The sequence below is a fragment of the Strix aluco genome, chromosome 8, assembly GCF_031877795.1.
Source record: "Strix aluco isolate bStrAlu1 chromosome 8, bStrAlu1.hap1, whole genome shotgun sequence".
Classification (NCBI taxonomy): Eukaryota; Metazoa; Chordata; class Aves; order Strigiformes; family Strigidae; genus Strix; species Strix aluco.
Window position 1 is genome coordinate 35,795,048 of NC_133938.1, and position 12,160 is coordinate 35,807,207.

Below are 12,160 nucleotides of genomic sequence, written 5' to 3' on the forward strand. Positions count from 1 at the left end.
AAAGATGAAAAACCTCATGGGTTGAGGCAAGGAGAGGGAGATCAGTTACTGAGACCAGTTACTGTCATGGGCCAAACATATTTGAATTGGGGAAAAATAATTTAATTTACTGGCAGGTAAAGTAGAGTTGGTAAACCAGAAACAAAGACAGGAAATTTAAACAGCACCTTCTCCCCCTGTTTTTCCCCAGACTGAACTTCACTCCTGCGTTCCCAGCTCCTCTACCTCCTCCCCCACCTCTGAGCGGCTCAGGGGGATGGGCAATGGGGGTTGTGGTCAGTCCATACCAGCTCCTCTCTGCCGCTCCTTCCTCCTCACTCTTTTCCCCTGCTCCACCATGGTCTTCTCCACGGGCTGCAGGGGAATCTCTGCTCTGGCACCTGAGGCACCTCCTCCCCCTCCTGCTTCACTGACCTTGGTGTCTGTAGGGCTGTCTCTCACACTTTTTTCCCTCACTTCTCTGCCTGTCCAGAATTTTTGCCCTTTCTTAAATATGTTTTCACAGAGGCGCCACCAGCGTCACTGACGGGCAGCTTTGTCTATGCCTTTTCTTTGAAGGAAGATGGAAGAGGCAAACAGAAGGGAAATTGACTTTCGAGATGGAACTTAAGTGAAGAGAGACCTTTGCTCAGTTCAGATTTTGAGTTTGCCTAATGCTTTTCTTAACACTTACCTGTGTGTTTATCTTTGCTCAGGTGCTTATATGCCATCTTGAAGAGAAATGGATCAAAAAATATGCCTGAGTGCTTTCTTGAGCCATGGCCAAAATCTATACGTAAATGAAAGAGTCTGTTCTAGTTTATTTTAAAGTTATTATTGGAAAAAAAATTGGCAAGCACATTCCATAAGTTGTCAAGGTAGGCAATGAACTAAATACAAAATCAGGAGAAAAGAGGTCCTCTCCTTTATATGCCAACTTCCTCAGCTCTTGCTATAGAAGGCACAATAGAATTTTCCCTAGGACTTTATCAGCTTTGTTAATTTGCCTCTATTCTGAAGTCCTTATGAAAGACAGATCAGCATAAGAGTACAAGATAATTTCTGTCCAGTGCCAAAGTACAGTGAAACTACAAGGAAATAACAGGGCAATTACTATAAGGATAAAGGACCAAATATTCAGAGGGCAGATACAGTAAAAATGTACAAATCTATTGCATTCTCATACACTGAAAAAGGTACAAAGGAGTCTCAAGTTTCTCTCCCAATCTGCTTTTGAGAGAGGGAGGTGCTCCAGAGAACACATGACATGAAAATCTAGTATTTTCCCTTTGTACACAAACCACAGCAGTTTGGGTAGTTTGAGGGAGGTGGTAGTTAAGATTGTTTTAATTTCAGACTGAAGAGTAACTTCCACTCCCTTTTTGAAAAACCCCAAACATTACCAACAGTTAAAGGTTTCCAAAGGGAGGAGAAAAATAGAGCCTTGTACCCATACAGTGGACTGTCTGCTTTGTTATACACTGGCAATACAAAGTGGAAAATTATGCTTTGGCCTCAGAAAATTTCCTCTGCAGTAAGGGGACTGTCTCTGAGGGGTTTAGAACCATCTTAATAGTGCCTATATTAATTCAGATTTTTCACATTTATGTAAATAGGATATTGAACACTATTTAAGACAGCAGTTGTCCTTGTGGCTGCATTCATAACACCATTTGCAGTCACACTTCCAGAAGCATGATGTCTAGTTTGGGAAGTGTTGGTCCAAGAGAAAGACCAGATGGTCTCTGTCTCAACACAATGTTTAGACTCAGAAGAGCACAAGCTTGGTTCGTACGATGGTTCTCAAATGGCATATTCCGCTTCTTTGCTCCATCTGAGGGGCTGGGGCCATAATTCTCTGTGGCAATCTGGACCTGAACAGAACCACAAAATGGCAAATACTTCTGAGCTTCAAGTGCAGGTTCAAGATGTAGAGATGCAGTACATACCACTTTCAGTTATACAGAGCAAAATCATGCTGGTGACTGACAGATCATAGTCAGCAAAGGCATTAAACCTGTCCTCCAACATCCCTTGAGTAGCCATTGTTGGATTTGTGGTTTGGAGAAAACCAAATCCCAAACTAATGCCCCATTGAGGGTTGGAAGGCCAAATATTACCAAAAGGTGTAGTGCAACCAGAGAGGATCTGTGGAATGAAAGAGTTAGTATTAAGGACCTGAAAGCCTCACCCTGCATGTTTCAGGAAGAGAGGTAAGGATACTTCAGCCAGATTAGATCTGTGGACTGACTGTCCTCGAACACTTACAGTGAGTATCGTGGTTTCATTTTATTAATAAGGAGTTCAGTTTGAAGATTGTTCCATGGTGGAAACCAAAGTGCAGTAAGTGACAATGATGACCAGCTTCACGTTAAAAGCACACTCCTGGTTTCAATTCAACCGATAATCCCTTATTATATTTAGTTAGAGTATAAAAAGCAGTTATGGCACCTATTCATTGAATCTAGATGTCAGCATTGAATATAGATGAGAGCACCTGATCATCAGGAATTCCAGTCCTGGGAGACACAGTAAACACAGACTGATAGAGAAGCCTAACCTCTGAAACCCTAACAAGTTCATAAAACAAGTGCAACCAACCACAAATCTCTTTCACTATTTTCTCCCAAATCTTTGTTTTTCTACACTTCTGCTACATTTTTTTCTCTAGGGATAATAATGCATGTTCATCAGAACAGATTTATGTGTATATTATTCTTTACAAAATGTTTTCTCAATGCACTGTATAGGTAAGAAGCCTATATTGACAGACAAATCCCAGAGTTTGCTGTCAGTCCTGTCTGTGCTTGATTTACCTCTGGCTTTTTCGCAGTCAATCATAATGTCCTTATCACCTTTCTGTGTTGTACAGCAGCTGGCACTCAGTCTTCCCAACTTCTGCTTTTGGATTATGTGGACCAATTACTTTAGGACTAGCAGTATTCCATTCAGAAATTGCAATGGAGGGGAGCAGACCCTTAGGGGTTTTATAAGGGTTGTTCAGAGATGTGCTGAGTTTCTACAAATAAACTTAAAACTAGGCCTGTTTCATTAAGAGGTCTAGTAATACTGATGGGCATCTAATGGCTGGAAGCCATCTGACACTGAGAGAATGCTGCACTTCACTGAAAGGGTTCCTACGTGTTCATCTACTTTGTGCTTTCCAGTGTTATGCTTAGTGTAAATAACATATATTAAAATCTTTAGAGAAATTCCTGTCAGTCAAATGGTTATAATTTTTGTTCTTTACTCTGCTTTTCACTGTTTTTTGCACTGGATTGGATCAAACATGATCCAGAAAGCAGCCCCTCTCTGGAACAAGTTTTGGTCTTTTAGAAACTCCATTTCAATGTTATTCCAGATAATGATACAACTGGAGATTAATAATAGCATGTCTTGTTTATCTGTCTTTGTGGATCCACTAAGTGTCTCATTTTTACTGCCAAAAATTTGACCTCTCATGACTGCATGGTCCATACTTTTACCCAGAGTTTCCTTGAAGTCCAAGCTTATTTATAATGTGCTGTTATTTTGGGTTTCCCCATTCAGAGTACCTGATACTATAAGAGGCCAATGTCACAGTTCACGAGAATGACACTGAAGAGCATGACACTCAGCCGGTGTGTGAGATAATGGAATATGGCACGAAGACATGTACATAGTCATCGTGACAGTGGTTTTGGTGGCTTCCTGGATTGTGGGAAAGAAGGTTGGTACAGTTTGCACTCACCTGGCTCAGACCTGGGTCAATTATATCCAGGTTCTTTCTGGTAGGATTTAGCAAAAGCGTTCTCTTGGCAAGGCAGCAGGCAATGAACAGCAGGCAGCAAACAGCAGGCAAGCAATATTGACAGTCAGGAGACTGTGACCTTGGGAAAAAACAAGGAACCAACCAAAATGACAGGAGTTACCCTGATACTCATCATTTTAATTTCACTCTGTATTTTTTAAATAAACATGTTCTCCAAAGTTGGGTTTTTTTGTGTTTTTTTTTTTTTTTAAACAACAATATCATCTTTCTAGTCACAGAAACATTTTCTGGAAGTTATGGAAGTGTTTTAATCACTTTATTTCTCATCTCCATCCATAAAGGATTTGATCCTTAAGTAAATGTATATAAGCATGCTGTTCCTCATTTTCTTCAGTCTTTTGGTTTTGCTGTAGACAGTTTCATAGCCCAGAGTTTACAGCATGTAATGGAGCCTGTACATTACATTACACTGAACTTCAATAAGGTTAAAACCACACTGCTGTTTGTAACATAAATATATTTTTCAAACTAGTTGGTTGGATCAATTTCAACATTACAATTATTTTTTCTCCTCTTTATTGGTATAACTTGACAAATAATACCCTCTAGTAATCTTGTAGTATTCCCTGTGCTACATCATAAGAGCCATCTGCCCATCTTGAACAAGCTTAGGATAATTTTTCCCATGTTTCTTGTCCAGACATTTCTGCCATCAGTAGGTTGTTCATTAGGATAGGTTGCTTTGGGGCAAATGGGACAGCAGAATAGAAACTGAGGCTTCTTGTGGGGAGCCAGCTGTACAGGAAATACTTAATAGAAAAGAAAAGAAGTAGAAGTGTCACAAACAATAACAGTTTCTTTGCAACGGGTGTCTTGTCTCCATCTTCAGCAAAAGTGTAACTACTCAGATTTCCCTTCTGATCTGAAATATTTGTGCTGCTTTTCTAAACCAGGTAGACTTGTATATACCTGTATAGACCTGTTAAGATCCATATTAACAGCATAAGGAAGCAATAATTTAATTTATGTTACAGTTTCTCAAAGAAAGTATTAGAGACATAAGATAGACAAATTATTTGTTCCAGGCACTACAATTATATCTTTGACTCACACAGTATATTTACTTGATTTTCCTTTCATGGTAGCTACTTTAGAATTAATGGGGCCTCTTTATGGTATCAAGGCTAAAACATGTGTTTGTGTTGCAGCCAGAAGGCTGGAGAAAAAGACTTCAGCGACTACCAGGAAGAGACTTTTACTAAGTACAATGGACAAAGTCACCTAAGCTCTTATCTCTGCTACCAATAGTTCCACATAAAAAGCAGCTGTTTATTTATTTTAAAAATCCAATTTATTTGTAAACTGATTAAGAGTGCAAATTGTCAATTAAAATGAAGAGTTTTGTAAGGAACGTAGGTAAACAGATTCTCTATTAGATGTCAACATTAAGGTCATGCGATAATTGCTGAAGGGTACAAAAAGTATTATAGAGGACATACATGCTACAGGAATGGTAGAAAAGAAATTAGAATTGGAAAAGCATAGCAATCAAACCCACTAAATCTGTAATTTGTGTACTTACATGCATTATTTTATACATTCAGCTATCTGAATGAACAGAGATTGAGTTAGAAATTTGTCATTTCAGCTGACAGATCCAGCAGCTCATAAAATGCAGCCACGAAGAGGGAAGAAAGTCAGGGAGCCACCGTTAAAAATAGAAAGCCTTTGAAATGAATGTCTTATCACTATCCTCAGTGAAAATAGTGGAGGGTTTTTCCTGATCACAGGTTGATAAAAGTGCAGTGGATACAATCCTGCACTGGCATTATATCAGATTAATTGACTTTGACAGAAGTACATGGATTAAACCAAGTAAGCATCTGGCCCACTTGAGGTACTGAAATTAAAATCTTGAGAACCACACCAATTTAAACTCACCAAAACATTTAGATTAGTATGAGATCAGTGTGCTGAACAGTATGGTGAAAGCTCAGCTTTTTGTAAAAGTGTTATGAGTTGAAACAAGATAAGTAAACTTATTCACCAGTTTTTAACCCAACAGATATGATTTTTACCATTACTAGTTAAAAAAAAAAAGCCATTACTAGTAAAAGTCTCAGGCAGGGCCCAAGACTGAGGAGAACAAAACCTTCACCATAGGTATCATAATCAGCCCAGAAAATGTTTCAGGGTGGTAATTGCACATGGTAAAACCCTCTTTCCCAAATCCTTGAGGAAGACCAGAGCTGTCAACCTTGGGTTACAGAGGAATACTGGGAGGCTAGGCATAGCAAAGCAGTAGGTGCTAGGAATGACATTTTCTGTTTAATTTTTATTGCATTATCAATGAGGTTTTTCTGTAGCAACTAGAAAATTTTGGCTATTAGGCAGTTAAAAGATTAATGTGACTAAAACCAGAACTTGGTGTCATCCATGCAGTTTTTCTTTATGCATACAGCAACATTTTGATTGTTAAGATTTTATCAGTGGTCTGAGCTCCAAGATGGGAACATGCTTCCTAGGACTGCTCTTGGGTGGAATCTTAGAGTAACTGAAGTCTTTGAAAAAGAACACAGACCACTACCCAGCCAATGTCTGTTTTCCCTTTCCCATTAGGTAATTCAACCGAGCTAAGCAACAGGAACTTCTGTGATTAGGTTCATCATGCAAGAGTAACACCATGTTAGATGGGACAATAGACATCCTGATTCAAGGGTAACAGCGCCTAGGTTAGACTTTCACTCTTCACAACTACGTTATTGCAGAGAGAAATCCATAACCATGGAGTCTTCTTGATGTTAAACATATTTCCAGAACCTTTGAGTGAGTACATGAGTACATGGTACTCTTGCTTTTCACTTTGAATAACCATTAAACGATTGAGCCACTGTTATGAGGTTAATGAGCTTGGCACTTTGGAAGGTTCTATCTTTTGTTGTCACAATGTTTTAAATCAGTGACACAATGCTTAAGGCCACAGCAGGACCCTCCTTCTTTTAGGTGAAGTACCTTCGAAATCTGTTTTTAGCCATCTTCCCAGACTTACGACAATTCTTCATATTCTTAAGCGCAACAGCTTTCCAGAGTGGTCCATGGTAGCTACATGACCGTGTGGCAAAATAAATAAGAACTAGCTTCTCACCATTTATATTCAAACAGTATTTTTACAGCAGTGTCTTAGGACACTACATCTTGCAGCAGTGCTTCTTTAATGCTCTAGGCCAGTACTGCAGAACAGTCTTATTTTTGTAAGCTTGATGGAAAGATTAGGTGTCAAATTTAATAAACCCTTTGGCTCTTTTTCTATTATTCTATGCCATGGGTCCCCTCTGCTTTGAAGTAGAGTATTTTTTCATTTGATGGTGGCAATAATCCAAATACAAACCACCATATATTATTTGATATAGTTTGCATTGATTGGCAGGTTTAAAGCTAACCTGTATTAATGAATTTCTGCATATGTAATATAAGTGGTTCAGACAGACTAGGGTAAAAATCTTATTAGTAAAGTACAGGGAAAGCTGTATTTGGATGAACAAAAATTTCATTTCTTCTGCACTGACAGATTCTAAAAATTGGGTATGACTCCAGGTTTAAGGAAAACAATTCAAATATTTTTGCTAATAATCAAAAGAAGTCAGTAAACTGACTAGCCAATGCCTCTACATCTTCTCTGACAGCAGTCTCTTTCCCTCACTTACACAAGCCCTTCAGATGTGATTACATTCAAGTTGAGCTGCACAGGAATCCTCTGTCAGTATAGTGATGCTGGCTTCTCTAAAATGTTTATTTACCCAAGACTGAAATGTCTCAGTGGTAATGTACCGGCTCTGGCTAAACTTGCACAACAAAAGATCTTGGAGGGGATACCTGTATACCTTCATGATCAGAGAACAACTAATAGCTTGGTAGCTGGGTAGTCATCAGGAATATATGAAATTATATTTAAGACTACAGTCTTAATCAGGTAGAAAAGAGATATGGGTCTCATTTGCAGTCTGTGTGACCAGATTACTAGCCTGTTAACTATTTACTTTTCCCTTTACCCACCAAGAGGTCTTGGTTTCATCTAAGTGCTGAAGAAAATCAGCAAATCTACATTTTTTCAGGGTACAGTGCTTCCTGCATAGCTTGGGGATAATTATTCAAAGGGAATGAATGACCTTGATATGGGATGTGAAACTGAAATTGGCTCTGATGGTTTAAGCGGAATACAAAAATATCACAAAGTATTTCTTGAAAATCTTAAAGAAAACATGATAATGCATTGAAAAACTCTCCAGAAGAAGCAACGTCTTGTAGTGTGTAGGTGTTGCTCTGAACCCTTAGAGACTGTAATGACAGACTTTGTTTTCACGAACATAGCATGACCTGCTTGTAAACAGGCATGCCTGAGTAGGACTAAAACACTGCAATAAGCAAGGTCTAGTGAAAGGACAAACTTCCTAGGGGTAAGAAATAAGTGGAAAGTTGAAAGACAAGAATATTCTCCAGGTAGTACATTAAAACAGTCCTTTGGGTTTGGGTAGCTGGTTGGAAGAAAAAGCTAGTTGGAAAACACAGAATCAGAGGACAGGGTGTAATGAAAATGCTTTCAGACTCTCACAACAGTGTCTTAAGCATCTCTACAAGTGTTTGGAAAATGAGGTGGGATAAGAGGAAAGATGACGATTTTTATTAACGAACTATTTTTTGAAATTCAAAATATCAACCATCTATATTTCAAAATTTCTAGGATAACAACGATTTTCTGAAGGAGGGAGTCATATTTGCCTCTTGGGGTTCCTTTTTTGATCTTCACTGTCCCTGTTCACTGTCCTTTGCTTCATTTAAGGAATCAGAGGAAAGGAATCAGTTTCTTATAAAACAGAATAGAGAAAGTATTTTTGTTTCCTGGCAAAAACTTGAATAATACATTCCACTTATAAAAGTCTCTATAGCCTGAGAACTGAGCAAGGTCAGAAGACACTTAGATAACAAATGTGCCTCTGATCCTATTACTTACAATGATGCAGTATTTCATGTACAACTTTTTTACTCTCAATTACATGTTTCACCCACCTTAATATTAATTTGCCCATCTAACACTGTTGCCTACAGTTTCACAGACTTGATTCTAGATAAGGTGAAATTTTCCTACACTTTAATTAAAAAAAAAAAAAAAAGCTGTGATAATGGAGTGCAGGTGGAGCTCATTTGGAGTAATGAGGTTCTGAATGGATGTTTTGCAAACAGAACACTTTTTGTGACCTAACAGCTCAGCCAATTCACATGCTGTTCCTAAATGGTTTGTTTTGTTCCTTCTGAACTCAAGTGGAAATGAAGATTTCTTCTGGTGATGTTGGTGCTTCAGAAAGGGAGGTACAAATTAGCAGGCTTAAAAGAAGATTCACTTATACTCCCTTTTTGTGCTTGAGCTGCTCTTGCTTCCTGCCTACCCCCTCAATCAGAGGGACTGAAACAACACAGACAAACAAATGAATTCGGGAACTGGAAGTTTGGAATTATTTTAGGCACACAAATAACAAACAGTCACTCAATTCTGCCAGGGCCACAGTGGCTACAGGGCTGCTCGCAGGACTCTAACGCAGCATTCAGGGAGCTCAAGTGAGTTCAGCTTGTACAGAATATTATTTAAATCCACGGTTGAGATCCTTCTATGTAAGAAAACACGTTGTGAGGAGGGGAACAAAGAAGTTGCGATAGCTGCTATGTATAGATATTTAATATTAAGCCATAGAGAGCACAGGATGCTATACTGGGCACAAACACAGGTGGGGCTACTATATTCAGTACATCGTGCCAACTAGTTTTTGGGCTTGTAAATATACTGTGGACTTCTGGCCTCTGACATTACTTGGTCTAGTAGGGCCCTTATTAGCTATAAAATATCTATGTTCTATATTACTGGATATAGAATACATTCTCAAACATCTCTAGCCACTTGATTTCTGAGTCATCAGCTAGAATGACTCATTGTATTTCCCTGAATTAAAAAAAGGGAAAAAAACCTGGAGAGTATAAGATGCAGAAACAGCATTTGCAATTTTTTCTTGCAGTTCTGAGGAAGCAACCATCCTGTAAAGCATCCCTGTGCCATGGTCCTAAATTCCAGTCTGATTCAATAGGATATGATTATCCCTTGTGTAAGGAAAGTGGAGATGGAGACCAGAACCCCATGATGCAAATTTTACAGCACAAATAAGAACACTCATCTACAAAACAGAGCAGTAGCAAGATGTGAGAGTGATTAAGGATAATGCATTAGCCATCTGCACAATGTCTGGTATCAGCAAGAAGGTAAACAAAGTCTTGGCATGTCTTGGCATGTATTATGTCTCTGAAGTGAGATGTACAAATCAGAAGTTGAATACTCACATATACAGCAATAGCAAAGCCTCATTTGGAATACTCTGAGCTTTTCATTTTATGATATTATATGAAGACTATATGAAGCCGGAAAAGATGAAAAAAACGTGACAGAAGATACTTAGACTAACACTGGAAACAAAGGAAATGCTTCATAAGGAATGAGAAACTAGACTCTGTCAAGAGTGCACAAAGGAAACTGCGACCTTAGAGAAAAATACAGGATCTAAAATACCCTAAAAGGGAAAGACAGATGCCAGTGCAAGGCATTTAAATACAGTAACAGCTAAATTAGAAACAAACATGTAAGAGATTAAATGAAGGTAGAGATTAGTAGCCTGAAGTAATTTGGACAGAATTAGGACATACACAAATAGCTGTTGCATGCTACAAAATAAAAAAGATTGTTCATCCACTCAAAGGAGTACTGAGCTAACTAATCATAGCCAGGTTGTGCCCATGAAAGAACTTTAGGAAAGAAGCTAAATTTATTTTTCCACTTTGCAGATAACCTATCCATGCTACCGGGTTGAAAAATTGACTTGTCTTCTCTGGAATGGATTTGATTTAGTTTTTGTGATGCAGAGCACACGTGTGACATAATGTCACATGTCACATAATGTGCATGCACCCTCAGCAAGTTTGCCAATGACACCGAGCTGTGTGGTGCAGCTGACATGCTGGAGGGAGGGGATGTGCCATCCAGAGGGACCTGGACAGGCTGGAGAGGGGGGACCATGCAAACCTCATGAAGTTCAACAAGGCCAAGTGCAAGCTCCTGCACATAGGTCGAGGCAGTCCCAAGCACCAATACAGGCTGGGTGAGGAGTGGATTGAGAGCAGCCCTGAGGAGAAGGACTTAGGGGTACTGGTGGATGAAAAGCTGAACATGAGCCAGCAGTGTGCACTCGCAGCCCAGAAAGCCAACTGTGTCCTGGGCTGCATCAAGAGAGTCGTGACCAGCAGGTCGAGGGAGGGGATTCTGTCCTTCTACTCCGCTCTCATGAGACCCCCCCTGCAGTGTTGTGTCCAGCTCTGGACCCCCCAATATAAGAAGACATGGACCTGCTCAAGCGGGTCCAGACGAGGGCTATAGAAGTGATCAGAAGGATGGAACACCTCCCTTCCAAGGGAAGGCTGAGGGAGTTGGGGTTGTTCAGCCTGGAGAAGAGAAGGCTTCAGGGAGACCTTATAGCAGCCTTCCAGTACTTAAAGGGGCTACAGGAAAGATGTTGAGGGACTCTCTATCAAGCAGTGTAGGAATAGAACGAGGGTAATGGTCTTAAACTGAAAGAGAGTAGATTTAGATTAGATATAAAGAAGAAATTCCTGTGAGAGTGGTGAGACACTGGCACAGGTCTCCCAGAGAAGCTGTGGCTGCCCTCTCGCTGGAAGGGTTCAAGGCCAGGCTGGACGGGGCTTTGGGCAACCTGGGCTAGTGGAAGGTGTCCCTGCCTAGGGCAGGGGTGTTGGAACTAGATGGTCTTTAAGGTCCCTTCCAACCCAAACCATTCTATATTCTATGATTCTATAATATACAGTTCAACAGTGAAACCCACCCCTAACAAAAATTTTAGGACCTGTTTTAAAAGATACCCTTGCAGTAAAACTTAATGAAGGGGATAGCAGTGATAGGGGAAAAATAGATGAACTTTCTAAGATGTGATACAAAAGCAAAATCTCCATGAACCTCTATGCAAAGATTTATGGCACAGCAATAAGCCCAAAGCAGAGCATTTTAACTACATATAGAGATTACTTTTCTCTAGCTGCTGCTGCTGCTGCACATAACAAGACTATCTTGATGAAAAAGTCCACTTTTCTTTAGGAGACCTCAGAGCAATTAGAGATTTTGAGAGGGAAACAGGTGGAGATCTGCCCTCCCTTTTAAGAGGAATTAATTTCCAAATGGAGTACTTCCTTAGTTTTCTTTTCAGGTCTAACAGTTTCTAATCCAAGATCAGCAACTAGCGGAACAGGGGTTAAGGAAAAGGGATGGAATAAAAGCTTCCTGTTCTCAGTAATAAAGAGCACTTTGAGAAAAAGCATTGGTAGATT